The 17,867-nt window shown below is 37.0% G+C and overlaps 1 protein-coding gene across 15 annotated transcripts in view; it reads right to left on the bottom strand.

Moving 5' to 3' along the window:
- LOC101736088 (putative polypeptide N-acetylgalactosaminyltransferase 9) overlaps window positions 1-17,867 on the bottom strand; it is a 203,057-nt gene that overhangs the window by 147,935 nt on the left and 37,255 nt on the right. For 4 of the 15 annotated variants that reach the window (XM_012688635.4, XM_012688638.4, XM_012688639.4 and 1 more), the window contains exon 1: window positions 784-1,086. The exons of 3 other annotated variants lie outside the window; for them this stretch is intronic. The gene's annotated coding sequence lies outside the window, so the exon portion shown is untranslated. Of the gene's footprint in view, window positions 1-783; window positions 1,087-17,867 lie in introns of those variants that run through there. 8 more of the 15 variants (XM_012688636.4, XM_021346652.3, XM_062669679.1 and 5 more) reach the window with 3 other exon arrangements.

Below are 17,867 nucleotides of genomic sequence, written 5' to 3'. Positions count from 1 at the left end.
GAAAAGTTGAAGCCAACGACAATAAGAAAATCAAATTGAATAATAAACTTGAACAAACACCCCCCTCAAAATTTAATTAACGAATAAACGTTTGAAAAAACCCTAATAATATGTTTAGGAAGAAACGCGTTCAACCAAATGTATACTGATGAGCTCATCTCGTAACTTAATTGTATCTTAATGCGGAAACTACTTTGAAACGCCAGTGAAATCGCGAGTTAATCGAATACGTTATTTTAAAATAATTTAAATAATTTCCATTTTATTTAGATATATAAGATAAAACGATCATCATTATATTGAACGATGTGAAATTGATTAAGGAATATAAAAACAAAAGCGGAACTAAACGATACATTTCAACAATTCTAATGCGAATCTTTAAAAAAATTTAATAGTCCGTCGAAAATTGCTCAGATCGGTATCGTGATCAAAATATCCTATTGTTTCGGTGATGAGCCGGAAACCGTTTGTTTCGCAACGTACGAAACAGGAGATGAATTTATTGCATTAATCCTGTCTCTTGGTTCGTTTTAAATTGATCGAAGAGGGCGATTTTGTAATCGTAAGAATACGTCTCAAGCCTCCGTACGATCGACAAAAAAAAAAGAAAGAGACTATTAAAAACTTGACTGCTATACGAGACGTCAACGAACTCTCGGCGCACAAATGTGAAAAATTCCCTCACTTCAATCTTCCATACCCACCGATAATACTGGACAAGTGACATTCAGAATGCATCCATCCAATCACATTATAATTCGCAAAGCATAACACACCGACCTTGTTTGTGTATGATATATGGTTTTTCCCTTGTAGTCGTCACACAGATGCTGATCCAGATAACAACAAAAAAAAATTAAAGACACAGTGTTTCTGTATTTTATTTAAAAAACACACGTCACTGAAAATTCACAGACAGAATTTGAAAGCTCGCGTGCGTTTACAACGCGATCGAGCGTGCGTCCGTCCGGGTCGAGACGCAGTGTACGACTGAGGCTTGAGGGTCGAGAGGGAGACCTGAGGCACAGAGGTCCGCCTGGTCGACTTCGGTCGGAGGTCGGAGGCGATTGGCGGAGTCGAGTGAAACTGGATGCGGCAACGAGATGTGCGCATCACCCAGCTTCCGTTTTTGGTAGCATGAACGTAATTTAAAAATCGAAAAATAAATAAACTAACTACAATTAAATAAAGCGTCTTTCCAAATATTATTATGTGACTTGATTGAGTATTATTAAAATGTATGTACGTGATATTGGTAACAAATAAATATTTTACGAAGAAGATTAGAAGGAAGGTCAAGAAGAAACAAAAAACGTTAAATTGAAAATAGCATTCCAAACTCAAAACTAAAAATAATATTTGAATTCCTTTATTTTTTTGGCTTTTGTATCTATGAACTTTGATTTTTTTTATTTTTATTTTACTGTCCTTTCAAACTAAAATCTAAAGTTTAGTCAACTTCTAAACTAATTGAATGAATTACAATAATATGTACTGTTTACAAAGCAAAACCTACCATGGAGAAAAAAGTTTTGATTATAAGTTAAATAAACTAATTACATAATTTAACGATCGCTGGAGCAGACGGATTCTCGAGTGGAAACCGCGCAGCGGAAGACGTAACGTGGGACGCCCCCTGGCTAGGTGGTGCGATGACCTCCGCACGGTGGCCGGCAAGCAGTGGACGAGGAGAGCCGCAGACCGGGCTGAGTGGTGTGGATTGGGAGAGACCTATGTCCAGCAGTGGGCGACTGTGGGTTGTTGATGATGATGATGATGATGACATAATTTAAAATTAATCGAATTAATGTTCGGACACAAACGCTGTCTATACAAAAACGTATACACGAACCAACAGTGCATGCTATCAGAACGCACTTGCCAATTATCCGATAAGCAGCATTGATTATAGATAAACTTTAATGCTTCGATATCGTTATTAAAGAAACGTTAACTCTCAAATCGATAAAAATGATAACATCGCCTGTTATTTCATTATGAGTTTCGGTTACGTGGAACGATCAAAAAGCAAGGTTACTGAGGACTCCTTTTCTCCCCTACCTATTTTCTGGGAGCCTAAGGGATCTGGCTATGCCCGGATGGGTAGGTGAGCTCACGGACTCAACCTGAGAAGATTTGCTAACACTAGACCTAGCAAGAGCAGTGCTGGATCGGAATCAATGAGGACTCTCGTCATGGACATTGAGACTATGTTTAAATTACATACCCGATCCTGTGGACCGAATGATAAATAGTCGACGTCGCTCTAAACACGTCATTACGGATCCTCCCGATCCATTACCGGTGTTTTTAGGTACCTCAAGCACCGGTCACTGTCCTCGTCGAACCCATCGCGTGTGACGAAGGACTCGACGAGTAAATTAACCCACAGTCACAGCCCACTGAGTTTCTCGCCGGATCTTCTCAGTGGATCGCGTTTCCTATCCGGTGGTAGTGAATGTAGTTTTGAAGGCTCTTGCCCGGCCGCGTTTGAAGATCCTCATGGAACAGCGCGAAGGAAGCACCGTGGAGGATTTGTATCCTAAAATACAGTTATAGCAAAGGAGTCACAGTTCATCAAAAAAAAAAAAACTTGTAATCACTAATTAATGTGTTTTGAAGCATCATTTTTTTTTAGTTCTATGTCATTAAAATGCGCCAAACCGTGAAGAAATTCAACGAATGTTGAATTTATCTTTAGATACGAAATTAAAATTCCGAACACTAGGACGTTGTAGAGATTAACTTTTTTTTTTCTTTTCCTACGACCGTCTGTTCCAGGGTTTCCTTTCCGTTTCAATTTCCTCGACTTTATTAATACTATACGGACGTCTAGACACTTATTTTTATTTTATTCGGATGATTAATATTTTGTAGGTACCTACCGCTGGTATGGCAAACCGGAGGCCCACGTAGGTGAATAACGCCACCCAGCCTGTTTCGGAATTACGAAGTTTCAATATGAAGGATAGAAGTATCTACGGGTATCGCTAACCGGTTAAAACCAGATAGGTTCAGCGTTTGTCTGCCCCTACCCATTAACGACTCCCCTGCACTCTCGCCCAAGCGTCTGATCCCCCACCAGGTCAGAACCCGGATGAGGTAAGGCGTGTTACCCCAGTCAACACTTCAACCAGAGAGCGTAGCTCACTCCAAGCAAGCCAGAGCCTCCGAGGCGAAGCGTTTGTCTGCCCATCTCAGATTTTTTTAAAAGGCTTTTTCTGTTTTTTTATTTCAATTACTTAATTTATATTCTATCGTCCATTCGATTAAGAACATCTGTATAAATCAATAATATATGTACATTGCCAACAGACAGTCAATGGTAACCGCTCATAAATATTATAAAATTTGGTATGCGTGCTCCATCTCAAATCTGCGACCGCTAGCATGCCATGAACGCGTGATTCCATTAAGCCAAAGGCGCGATGAATTGTAATTACATTTCGTATGTACATTTTAATTTCATTTCGTGTTATCTGTTCCGTGTTTAGTGCTTCACGTGGTTTATAGATTAGATGTTAAGAAATATGTTTAGTACCTTCATTTGCTTATAAGGAACTATCGTAAAACAAAAATTCCTTAACTATAAAGCAGCAATTTTTTTTTCTGCATCCAAACTTATTCTAATTCTCTTTTTTCGATACAAGTTATATTACATATTAAGAACAATGTCTGTATTCGTCTATAATGTGTTATAACAAATAGTGTCATTCTCACGGAGTCTCATGTTAAGTAGATAAATAAACTCCTTGCTTTAAAATATGTTTTGAGTGTTTCCTAATGATTTATGTAAATATCGTTCGAGCAGGTGTCTTTACTCAGTCGACGTCGAAACCTGAATGTGTACATGCAAGATTTCTTGAAATTGTTATTAGCACCGCTACAACTTTTTAAATATTAGTACAGTTTTTTAAGCGATTGCATAGCTTTTATCGTGGGCTTTGAGCGCGTCGACCGAATCAAGAAATTCCGTAACGAAAACAAAACCTAACACCCCCACTCCGCCTACCCTGTAGCTCGCGTTCAACACATTCACGCGTTGCGCTTGTGTAGTGTTTGTGAATAAGGGCGGGGCGTTACGTCGCACTGCATGCGCATCATGAAAAGTCTGCCCATGTCTCTCTCGCGCGGTCTAGCTTATGAGTGTGAAGAGGACAGTTAATATTTTGCTTTTGTTAATGTTTATAAATTAAATATAGCATGGTCTTATTTTATTACTGTTTTAATATTAAATTATTATTATTGTCTAATTATAATTGCATAAGTTGATAAAAAATGCTCTGCAATATATTTACCGCGGCAGTCCCCGAGTGCCACACGTCTTTTTTTTTCCCTAATTATTCGCTGGTAGCCTAAGAAACTGTTCCAGGTACGCTGTGACTGGCAAGAGCAGGGCTTCGCAAAATCTGCCACCGGTTCGGAATCGCGACCCACTAAGAAGATTCGGCGAGAAACTCAGTGGGCTGTGTCTATGGGTTAGTTCGCTCGTCAAACTCTTCGTCGTGATCGACGAGTTCAACGAGGACAATGACAGGTGGTTGAAAAGCCTAGAAAAGCACCGCGAGTAGATCCGGGTGATCGAACAAGACAACAACAGTAATCTTTCATTGAAGAACACATAACGCTCACCACGGACATTCTGAATTTAGGCGAATAATTTTACGACGCTGTTGTCGTAAACGTGTTATTAACATTGTTCAAAGCTTATAAACCCAACATTATTTAAACATCGAATCCATCACAAATAAAATAAAGGTATAACAAACAAACAAACAAACAAATATTAATAAAACATATTATTATAATAAACAAGGTCACGCACACTTGCACACACTCATCAACGTACTATCTTAAACTATATAAATCACGTACTTACTACTTACCACAATCAGCCACCTTCTTACGCTAAACAATAAAATGAGTCGTCTATTATCAAAGGTGGCAATCTGTGCATTTGAACAAAAAAAAATTATTGATATGTCAATACAGATTGATTTGAATATAATCGTCTCCTTCAAAGAATACGGTTCAAAACCTGCATTAAATAAAGGTTAATAGTTAACCTGTTATTTATCTAAGATATCGTTCCGAAGAGTTTTGTGACTGCCAATGGAATACAAAGTCAATAATTCGTTTTTCTGATTTACCAATCATTGTCCAAAAGTCAGATTGCCGGCTTTGATAATTATAGTCGACTCAAATATAGAACACACTAAAGAACACTTATGACGCTGAATCGTGGGCCAATGCAATTACCATCGACCCAGGCGTGTGCATTCGATCCTTTATCAAACGGACACTACCCTTATCGTCGTTCCGGAACATCTGGACAACGTGTTTTATACGTTACGATTGTTCAGCTTGTATTATACGTCTCTGCACTCATGTTAGCCTGGTACTCGACGACTTTTATTTCTACATGTGTGTTTTTTGATTTTTACAGATGTGAGTTTTTTTATTATTTATTAACATTAAGTAATTACCGGTGTTTGTAGACATGATTAAGAAAGCATGTTGTGATGAAGTTTCAACTGTATAACAGATGAGCTAATTATTCAAATGGGACAAGCAAGATGGTGGGATCTAGCCGTGTGCGCTCTACCACCGATAATTACGTAGTATATCAATACATGTAGACAGTTTTACGTACATACGACATCTATAATTTCGAGAGAGTTCTTCTGTCAATCGACATCATACAAAAAATTACTTAAATTGCATTTTAACTATATGATGAAAGCATCACATCATTACAAATCTGCTTTCTGCGTCGATATGTAATCGTTAATAAATTCAACACTTTTATATAATCGAGCAAGCACAAACAATCCACGCGTCCGATTTATTCAAACAGGTTTTCATACGCAACTATTAATTTAAATGAAATCCATATTCATGTGGAATACACAGACCATTATAATATTAAGGTCATAAATAAAATTATTAACAAAGTCTTTGTGATTTATAATTGCAGTGACGTCACTGCTTAAATACGCACGACGAAATTTTCCAACAATCATACCGTTTCTGTCACAAAGCAGCCAGACTTTTTTTACATTAACAATTTGGATGTTGACTTCAAAAAGTCTCAAGGTAAGTGACTAATGGCATTCATGATGGGATGTCTATAAACTCCCACACGTGGGCCCTTAGCTTCTTCGCCCACCTACACAAGAAAACTTCAAACAAATTATAAAAATATATACCTTGTTATCAACAACCAGAATCTGGATCTATTTTCGTCAAAATACATCAATATACAGATTTTCTTTTAGTCTTTTTTGAATTATTGGACTAAACTTATTTACATCTATATCATAATTATCATCTTAATTAAATTAGTTACGTATATTACACTAAAACGGTTAAAGAAATCCTAAAATAATGAAGAAGTTAATAAAGAGTTTATCTCTGAAATTGCCTTTTTACAATCCTGAACGTTTGAAATGTATTATAATTTATGTATGATTGGCAATAAGTACATTCTAAATACAAATGAATGTTATTTAAAAAAATATTGAATTACATATTATATTTTAAAATTGAGTCATTTGCTTATTGATTAGTGTTTTGTTTTCACTACATTTGTATATTTTTCGTCAATTAAATATATGGATGCCTATTTTTATTGATAGAAATAAAACCTAATTTACCAAAGAAAATATGACTAAGTTTCTGTTTATTTTTTTTTTTTTATTGCCTTTGTAGGCAGTCGAGCATACGGTCCACCTGATGGTATGGTGAGTGGTTATCGTCGCCCATGGACTTCAGCAATGCCAGGGGCAGAGCCAAGCCGTTGCCTACAAATAATAATAAACGGCTATTTCATAGGTCAAGACCGATATCATCTGTAATACGTTAAGAGTGATTACAATTCCCATCTAATGACAAGACATTATTATATTATATATAATAATATATATACGTATAGTGCACATCCCAAATGCACTGACATATAAACACGATTGCAGCGTACAACTATTTTGTTTAGATAAGTTATCATGGTTAAGAGTTCAATGCCATCTTTATTTACACTTGAGCCGGCGACTCGTTTTCAGAGAATCATGCGTTGCGGTAAAACAGCTCTTGGAATAATATGATAATCATAAAAGTGTTATTTTCTCTTGGTAAATGTAAAATTACTTGTATTGACGTAAATGTGCAAACGCGACGCGACACGCCAAGTGATAACCTGAATAGTAAACGAAATGTTATAATAATCTAAAGTAAAAAAATGGAACCCTTATGAAGTCACTGTGACAAACAAAATCCTTACAATACAATAATACTACAATAAATACTCCACAAGAGTTCCCTTGCCCCCTTGGTCCCTTGCCTTTCTCTCTGTCTGTTTGACACTTCCAAAATTTGTTAATCTGTTTGTTACTGTTAACTGCATTGTTAATGTTAAAACATCAAAACCACAGGCTACCGCTTATTTTTATTGTTTTAGATGGGAAATCCATCTAACAGCAACCTTAGTAGCTGGCGTTCATAGATGACATTTTTTTTTCCTACCTAAGCTGGTTGCCTGGAGCGGCTATTCCAGCGTAACCGTGGCTAGTAAGTGAGCTCACGGGACTTAAGCCTGACGACGATGCTAACCCGAACCCTAGCAAGAGCCGTGCTTCGCAGAATCTACCACCGGATCGGAAACGCGACCCACTGAGAAGATCCGGCGAGAAACTCAGTGGGCTGTGTCTGAGAGATAGATGACCAAAATATGAATGCCGCCAAGTATCCTGAAGCTTGAGGTAAATGTTTTGGACTGCGTTACGGCATTAAGAGACAAAATGGTACCGGAATATTGTTTGTCAGCTGACGTCATCCGTAAACGTATCTTAGATAACTCCGTATTTAAAGAAACATGGTATAGACAGAGTTGAAGCAGTAAATGGTCACATCACAGTACGAATACGTCGTGCATCTTTCATACTTATTTAACTTTTAATATTTAACATTTTTCCGGAGACCGATATTACAAATACTTTAGTATTAGTACCTTGTCCTCGAGCGACAAGACCTCCTTCATCGAAGATATGTGTTTTTTTTATTGCTTTGATGGGTGGACGAGCTCACAGCCCACCTGCTGTTAAGTGGTTACTGGAGCCCATACACATCTACAACGTAAATGCGCCACCCATCTTGAGATATAAGTTCTAAGATCTCAGTATAGTTAGTTACAACAGCTGCCCCACCCTTCAAACCGAACGCATTACTGTTTCACGGCAGAAATAGGCGGGGTAGTGGTACCTAGCCGCGCGGACTCACAAGAGGTCCTACCACCAGTAATTACGCAAATTATAATTTTGCAGGTTTCATTTTTATTACACGATGTTGTTCCTTCATCGTGGAAGTCGATGGTGAACATTTGTTGAGTACGTAATTTATTACAAAAAATGGTACCCACCTGGGATTCGAACACCGGTGCATCGCTCAACACGAATGCACCGGACGTCTTATCCCTTAGACCACGACGACTTCAAATTTTAATTGCAGGAGAAAACATCCAGAACCGTTTGCTTGCATATTTTCGTTCTTAAGAATCAACACTAAGTATGCCGAAGTACCCAAAATGAAAAAGCTTTATTTTCTTCAAGATAACTTATCAGCAGAGTTCATTATTATCTGCTCACTAACAGTACTACCGTTGGCTTAGGTCAGCCTTTTTATCTGAACGAAGAATGTTTGCTCTGGTATGTTTCTTTCACCTGTTTCATTTGGCCTGAGATAAGACGCCTGTTGATTTTTACATGCTTTATATTAGCTTCACCTGTATGTATGTTTGTAACCGACTCGTTTGGACGCGATTTTGACTCACTTTAAACGGCCAGATTTCATTAAAACTTTGTAGATTTATGAAGGACCGATAACAATACACTAATTTGAAAAGATTATTCCATTACTCAATTAAAAAAAAATCACTAAAAAATGAAAAATATATAATACCTAGTTCACAATACACTATTTTCAATTTATTAAAATTTAATTTTTAATTTTTTAGTTGAATTTTATATAAAGCGTGTTTTTTAGTTTTTTTCAAACTATTAATTTTGTTTTATCTTTAGGTCTAGTTACGGTGACCAGACATTATTTGATTTCGTTACATTTAAAGCTACACGAGCTTATGGTTTCATCTTAGCGAATAAACCAATCCGATTACCGATTAGCTGGATCGAGGTTTTTTTTTTGCCTCAAACTGAGCTATGGGAATTGTTAATATATAAGTCTTCCATAATGTGCATTACTCTCCCTAAAGTGAGTTCATTTGGATTTACCTATCAGGTCCATTTTAAATGTTGATATAGACTGGCCAGACATAGAATTATTTAATTAAATTCCCATTAATGATTATATGAGGGACTTTTACAGTTTACAGGACTCTTCAAATTTATTATTGCTCGCCTTATAATAAGACTTTTATTTGATTCAGGTGACGGGGCAACGCAAAGCCGCCTTCTCCCGAAACATCCTTTGTGATCCCCTGGATCCACTGTCGATGCTTTTAGGCTATTCAAGCACCGACTCCCGTCCTCGACGAACTCATCGTTCTCTCTCTCTCTGTCTCTCTATTCGAAGAGTTCGGCGAGCGAATTAACCCATAGACCCAACCTACTAAGTTTTTTCGCCTGATCTTCTCAGTGGGTCGCGATTCTGGTTCGGTGATAGATTCTAAAAAATACTGATTTTGCTAGAGCTAGTGTAGTAAATCTCAAGCTTTAGCCCGTGAACTGATCACCCATTACCATACACCCTTACTAGCTAGTAGGTAAGGGAAAAAAATAAAATTAGTCTAGACGCGCATACGGTTGACTGTCTTTAGTCTTCAATTTCTACACTGACAAAAATACAGAGGTGAGAGGTGATCGTTGTCAGTAACATCCGTCTTTAAAATGCTATTAACTTAATTAATTAAAAAAATTTCAGTGAATTGGTCCACGCTTTTTTGCCATTATCGCGGAATAGTGTATGAAACAGAGGCATTTGTTGAATGGAATCGCGTGCCCCCTCTTATACGTTGATCGTACTATAGCGGAAATCTTCCAAAAGTGTCATGATATCGACATAAAAAAATATATAATTGAAACTCCAAAAAAATTTACAAATAGCAAAAATTTAATAAACAATACCTTCTTTTCACTATGCTATATTGCATACTGTTATTGTGTCAAAATTTATTATTATTTATGTAAATTTACTTAGATCTGCATATTTCGCTTCAAGGATGCGAACTAGAAATGTATAATAAGCAATCGATGTATAAGACGAACTCCTAAATAAAATGTGTTCATACTTTTTATCCCAAGTAAAAGCACGGAACTTGTCTGTTAAAAAACGTATTGTAATATGTATGTCACAATACATTGTGTTATGTACTCCATCTTAAACGCCTCTAAAAACAAATACGCGTCTGTCTAATGATAATTTTAAGAACAATAACATATCTACAGTGTTTGCTCAACAAAGTGGAGCATTCAACAAGGATGGCAACTGACTACACATTTTAAAAAGTAAAAAATCAACTCTTTAATAAAATAAATTGTATTAAAGTGTAATTTGCGCAAAAAATAATAGGCATGTACGCTTGTGAAATAATTTAAGAATTTAGGCATTATCTATTTAATTTTTAAAAGACAAAATTTATTTTTGAATTTCGAGATGTTGTATAAACTTATCAACGGTGAGCTCACTATGATTTACATATAAAAAAAGATGTTCAAAAATTAATTGAATGTAGGGTTAAAGAACTGCAACAAGAGCGAGGACGGTGTAATGTAACAAAACACAATGCACACGATAAAATTAATGTTTCGTTCTCAAACATAACAGAAACGCTGTAATATTTATCTCGTTATCATTTATTCTGTTTTGTAAAACAAATATTTACGACAGCGGGCGCTCAAACTTGTCCGTTTTTTTTTAAAACGAAGCTACCATGATTTTGAACAGTTGAAATTGTACGTAATACGTTACTTTTAGGGTAAATAAATAAGTATAATACATGCAATGTGGTTTGATCAAAATATCATGAATGATTCACCTTTTATTTTTATTTTTTACTAGCTGACCCGGCAGACTTCGTAGTGCCTCAATGGATAATGTATAAAATAAATTTAAAACAAACAAAAGGAATCCGTCCGACGGGGGACACATCAAAGGAAAAATAAAATTGATATTTTTATTTAATTCCAATCATTTTCATATTTATCTACCTTTTAAACCTTCTCTGGATTTCCACAAATAATTCAAGACCAAAATTAGCCAAATCGGTCCAGCCGCTCTCGAGTTTTAGCGAAACTAACGAACAGCAACTCATTTTTATATATATAGATATGGGTGGACGAGCTCACAGCCCACCTGGTGTTAAGTGGTTACTGGAGCCCATAGACATCTACAACGTAAATTCGCCACCCACCTTGCGATATAAGTTCTAAGATCTCAGTATAGTTACAACGGCTGCCCCACCCTTCAAAGCGAAACGCATTACTGCTTCACGGCAGAAATAGGCAGGGCGGTGGTACCTACCCACGCGGACTCACAAGAGGTTCTACCACCAGTAAGATTCACTAAATTTGACAAATTCAGAGAAACCTAGGCAATCGTGATAAATTAGGACAAATTTTCCAGACATTAAGCATTACAGCGTACCTAAATGTTGTCATCCACCTTGATAGCTCCGGATGATAGCTTGATAACTTTTATTACTAATGGTAGGATATTTTGTGAGCTCACACGTTTAGGTGTCACCACTCTACCTATTTTTTCCGCAAAGCTGTGACGCGTTTCGGTATGAAGAGTGGGGCAGTCGTTGTACTGTCAAAACATAAAACGCATGTCTCAAGGTGGGTAGGGGCATTTACATTATGAATGTATATAGGCTCTGGTAACCACAAAACACCAGCTGGGCAGTGAGGATCCACCCATCCATCCAAGCAATAAGAAATAAACTCATGTTGAAGTCTGTGTACCATCCAACTAAGATCTATCCCTTGTCCCTATACTAAATGTAAAGCGGTGGTGAACTCACGGGGCTCATAGCAGGAGTGTTGCTAATACAGGCCCTAGCAAGAGCAGTGCTTCGCAGAATCTACCATCGGATCGGAAACGCGACCCACTGAGAAAATCCGGCGAGAAATTCAGTGGGCTGTGTCTATGGGTTAATTTACTCGTCGAGCCCTTCGTCGCAAGCGACGGGATAATGCTTGATTGTTTAATGAGTGAAGAAGGCAGCACGATAACAGAGATGATATCGCCCGTATTGCTGAGCCAATCCACTAAGTTCCACCATTCAGCTATTAAAATGGCTGACATCACTTATCGTTATTTGAGCAAAACAATCTCCGGAATCAACACTCAACCCAAAAAAAATATACATCAAATAATTTTCTAAACAGAGGCGTAAAAAATAACAATCTATACCAATCCAATAAAAGGCAGGAAGGAAGCAGCTCTCTGAGTAAGCAATAACACGAGAAAGGGAGACGAAAGTACAATTTCGCAATACGTGCGACTGAGTAAGGTAGATACGGAATGATTGCTCCGACTTCTCGAAGGGTGGTGTAAACAATAAAAGTTTTTTGAAGTGCTCCGCGAATTATTCGACACAAGAAGAAAAGGGTTCGAGTAATGACTATTACTCGACGTAATCATTCATTTCTAAACAGAGGCGTATTTATGCTTCAATCTTTGTTAAGGCCTAAAGGCTTTCAGCAGTTTGTTCAGTTTCACGGTAAAAGTGTGCATTTCGGTACTCAACACAGGCCACTATTGATCGCTAAGACTACTTAGACACAGTACAAACAGATAGATGGGAGAACAATGCAACAAATCTTCTTCTATCTATATATATATAAAAATGAATTGCTGTTCGTTAGTCTCGCTAAAACTCGAGAGCGGCTGGACCGATTTGGCTAATTTTGGTCTTGTATTATTTGTGAAAGTCCAGAGAAGGTTTAAAAGGTAGATATATAAATGAAAATGTTCGGAATTAAATAAAATAACAATTTTGTTTTTCCTTTGATGTGTCCCCCGTCGGACGGATTCCTTTTGTTTGTTTTAAGTTTATTTTATATAAAAGTTAAGGTCTTTTATTTATCGATTGAGGCACTACAAAGTCTGCCCGGGTCAGCTAGTTAGATATATATATTTATTTCGAAAAGCAACATTTGGGGATTCGCGCTTTTGTGCACTTAAAAACTATAGAACTTCAGCGTTTTAATCTCATTTTTATTTATTTTAAACGCTTTAAATACCTCACACTTTCCGTTGACATTACAAAGTAAAATATTACTCGTCTATTATTGTTAAAATATGGTGATGTCTCCATTCTTTTTTTTTGATTAAAAATAATATTTTAGCATTACGTTTCTTTACACACAGAAAATATTGACAAGGAGGTATAAATCAATATCGATATTGTTCTTTCATCGTTGAAGTTGTTCGTAAGCACTTGTTGGATGTGTTATTGTTTAAAAAGTGTTACCTGCCGTGGGATTTAAAATAGTCGCATCACTCGATACCTACGAACACGCCGGCTGTCTTATTCATTATGTTACGAAAGCTTCTGAAATATTATTTAAAGAAAAATGTTAATAAGACCTTGATTTTGTCTGTTTATGTTGGCAAAGGGATCGATGAAGCTACCCCTGATATTCAATTGGAGCCCAAGGTCTGATATTGTTGAGGAATAAGGTGGAATTTAACCTTTTAATTGATTAGTAGAAGTATCTGTATCAAAAGAATCGCAATTGGTGGATAATGACAATCGAGTCCACAATTATCTCGCTCCCGTACTGAGTAAATTAGGACCAGCAACTATTCCGAGTCGACCGACTAGCCTGTTAACCATCCTGATGACGTTATTTACATTATTTGAATCGTGACAAAATCGCGACGCATATTTGAGATGTTGCAAGTGTTATTAGCGACCGAGACCAATTCGCCTGCGAGAAATAATATCAACAACTTCTCCGACCCAGACAGGGTTGTAACGTTTAAGGTATTTTAATAGATTCCACTATTCAAATCTTAAAATAACTAACTACATCTTCTGATGACTTTCCGTTTTCAGAATAATGACACAGACATACTATTTGAAATGTTGCAATTGTTATTAGCGGCTGAGACCAATTCGCCTGCGAGAAATAATATCAACAACTTCTCCGACCCAGACAGGGTTGTAACCTTTTAAGGTATTTTAATCGATTCCACTGTTCAAATCTTAAAATAACTAACTACATCTTTTGATAACTTTCCGTTTACAGAATTATGACACATACATTCATGACACAGGATCTTGCTTATCAACAGCTCTTCCGCTCGAAGGATCATCGTTAGTTACCTTACATCTATTTGTTCTGCTCATTTCGAGAATCCGACCCGTCCCCCGGGGTCTTAGTTAGCCACTTACGGACTTATGGGCTAAAGCTGTTTGTGTAACCTTCATAAAGCACGGATGCGTAAATCTTGTACAAATTCAAAAATGTTTGTTCTGATTAAAATCATTTCGGAATATCATTTTCATTTTAAAATAGCAAAGATGCGACGAAATATGGACGACATTATCGAAAACATTAATAACTACCTGACCCAGTAGACTTCGTAGTGCCTCAATCGATAAATAAAAGACCTAAACTTTTGTGTAATAAAATAAACTTAAAACAAAAAAAAGGAATCAGTTCGACGGGGGACACATCAAAGGGAAAACAAAATCATTATTTTTATTTAATTCCGAGCATTTTCATATTTATCTACCTTTTAAACCTTCTCTGGACTTCCACGAATAATTCAAGACCAAAATTAGCCAAATCGGTTCAGCCGTTCTCTAGTTTTAGCGAGACTAACGAACAGCAATTCATTTTTATATAATATAGATAGAAGATAATATAGACATGAACCTTTTGTTTTGGTTCGTAGAGTAAGACGGGCATTAGGTCAATACGATCAGGACTTGATCCGAATATCTCAAGGTGAGTGCTAGTATTGATGCTACGGTATTTATAGGCCAAGGTGACTGCTAACAATAGGATAACTTTTTTTACTGCAGCGAACGGGTTGACGAGCCGGCTTAGTGTTCACTGATCCCAAAAGACCATGAATATCGAGACGTGAATTCCGACATCGACCTTGAAATATTTGGTCCAATTTTCAATTTTAGTGTGTAACGGCTATCCCAATCTTCAAGCCGCTATGCGAGACTGCATTGCGGCAGAAATAAACAAAATAATGGTACCTGACCGAGTAGTCTTTACAGTCTTACAGTATTATACTATAGGTCAGAATAGATCTGATATTTATAAAATAAAACTTAAGATATTCAAATTGGAAATTACTATTAACCTATATTATATTATTATTAAATTGCATATCCATCGCAACCCATTCGCCTATATATAAAAAAATTGTAAACACCCTAAAAGATAGTGTTTTTAACAATCTTACATCTCATTTTAAATCTGCTAGTAAATAAACTAGACACTATTTAAAGGGGCCATAGAACCGTACTCGAAATACTCATCAGCAATACTACATTCAATAAAAATAATTATTTTTTCCTATCTATGCTGATAGCCTTGGGAGGCTATTTCAACTTCACCCTAACGTGTAGGTCAGCTCACAGTGTTCAAACCGGGAGAGTTGCAAACACTGGCCCTAGCAAGAGCAGTGCTTCGCAGAATCATCCCCCGTATCGGAAACGCGACCCACTGAGAAGATCCGGCGAGAAACTCAGTGGGCTGATTCATGGGTTAGGTTGCACGGCGAACTCTTTGTCGAGTTCGACGAGTACGGTTACCGGGGTTCCTAAGCCTGCTCCTAGTGAAGCTGAAGTAAGAGCTGAAGGCTAATGCAAAGGTTATTGGATCTGATTGAATATGTTATCAATCACTGTGGGATACTCATCGTTTAAGTAAGATAAACTTAACACGTTCATTTGAATTGAGATGTTTTAATAAGGGCACTATCTGGTTTTTACCTATTTAATTTTAATAATACGGAGTATGCCGCGCGGCGTATCTTTTCTAAACTAAAATTTGTACGATAAGGTTATATGTACGTATCACGATACGCCTAATATCCGTGACAGGGATAGGCGTCGTGTTTCTCCTAAAAGTAGTTCCATTTTCATATTTAGCTCCCGCAAATATTGGGCTGGATAAGGAAAATGTAAACTTCGTTAAATATTAATGCTCAATTCCTTTTACCTACGTAAAATGACGATGTTGTATGTCAATATGAGAAACAAAAAGTATTTCGTTTCAAGGCATATAGGAGTTGAGTTGATATATAATATTTAATTAAAGATCGTTTATATATCTATAATATACTGATAATATACGCGATTCCGATCCGGTAGTAGATTCATTCGCGAAGCAGCTGCTCTTGAGCTGTTAGGTCTCCTTCGGAGGCGCTCGGGTAGCTGTTAGCAAATCCCACTCCTTCTGGCTGAGCCTTTGCTCGCCCACCTGTCCTGGTGAAACTGGAAAGGCCCACGGGCCACCAGTAATCCTTCAATCATAAAAAAAAAATTATAACATACTTTTGAGTGTCAGACATATAGATTAGACAGACTAACTTTATTTACACTCTGATTTAATCTGCCAATTTTACATTGATGCGTCTTAATCAACTACTCGCTCCTGTTTTTTTTTCCTACCTAACCTCATAGCCTTGAAAGGCTATATCAGCGTCGCCTTAACTAGTAGGTGAGCTCACGGGGCTCAAACCTGATGACGTTGCTAACACGAACCCTAGCAAGAGCCGTGCTTCGCAGAATCTACCACCTGATCGGAAACGCGACTCACTGAGAAGATCCGGCGAGAAACCCAGTGGGCTGTGTCTGAGGGTTAATTTACTCGTCGAGCCGAAACCTTACAATACCTACTTAATGCTCGTAACGTTTTCCTTCTAAAATTGTTACGTAGACTTAATCAAGTTAATCCTAAGCATTCGAACTACGTTCATTTGTAAAGATATAGTTAGATGGCATTTTATCTTATTACCGTTTTATAATTTTATAACATCATAAAATTATAATATTTTAGACTAGGAACTGGTCATTCTAGGCAATTATAAACAATTCTTTTTAGATAGTCTCACTAATAAATGTAATTTATTTAAAATAGCAACAATAATATAACGGAATTTCGTGTTTGTTTTCGTTCATGAGAAATCCAACGCGATACCTACTATACTGAGAACACGTTTTTTTGTTTTTGTTTCATACATACATTTCCTGTTATGCAGGCACATAATTAAAATAATATTAAATATTTTATTTATATTATTATAAAATTCGGATAAGTCGAATTAACTTTTTTTTTTGCTTAGATGAGTGGACGAGCTCACAGCCCACCTAGTGTTAAGTGCTTACTGGAGCCCATAGACATCTACAACGTAAATGCGCCACACACCTTGAGATATAAGTTCTAAGATCTCAAGTATAGTTACAACGGCTGCCCCACCCTTCAAACTGAAACGTATTACTACTTCACGGCAGAAATAGGCAGGGTGGTGGTACCTACCCGCGCGGGCTCTATGGTCCTACCACCAGTAATTACGCAAATTATTATTTTGCGGGTTTCATTTTTATTACACGATATTATTCCTTAGCCGTGGAAGTAAATCATGAACATTTGTTGAGTACGTATTTCATTAGAAAAATTCACGAAAAATTGGTACCCGCCTGCGGGATTCGAACACCGGTGCATCGCTCAACACGAATGCACTGGACGTCTTATCCTTTAGGCCACGTCGACTTCAATGCACCGGAAACTCACTAAACTACTGACTTTCGAAATTTTGCCCTCCTTTAATACACTATTGGACAATTACATTGATTAAGAGACACAAACCAAAACGCC

The sequence above is a fragment of the Bombyx mori genome, chromosome 8 (assembly GCF_030269925.1).
Source record: "Bombyx mori chromosome 8, ASM3026992v2".
In the NCBI taxonomy this organism is placed as follows: Eukaryota; Metazoa; Arthropoda; class Insecta; order Lepidoptera; family Bombycidae; genus Bombyx; species Bombyx mori.
The sequence above is the reverse complement of the archived record's forward strand: the minus strand, read 5'-3'. Positions and strand labels throughout refer to the sequence as shown.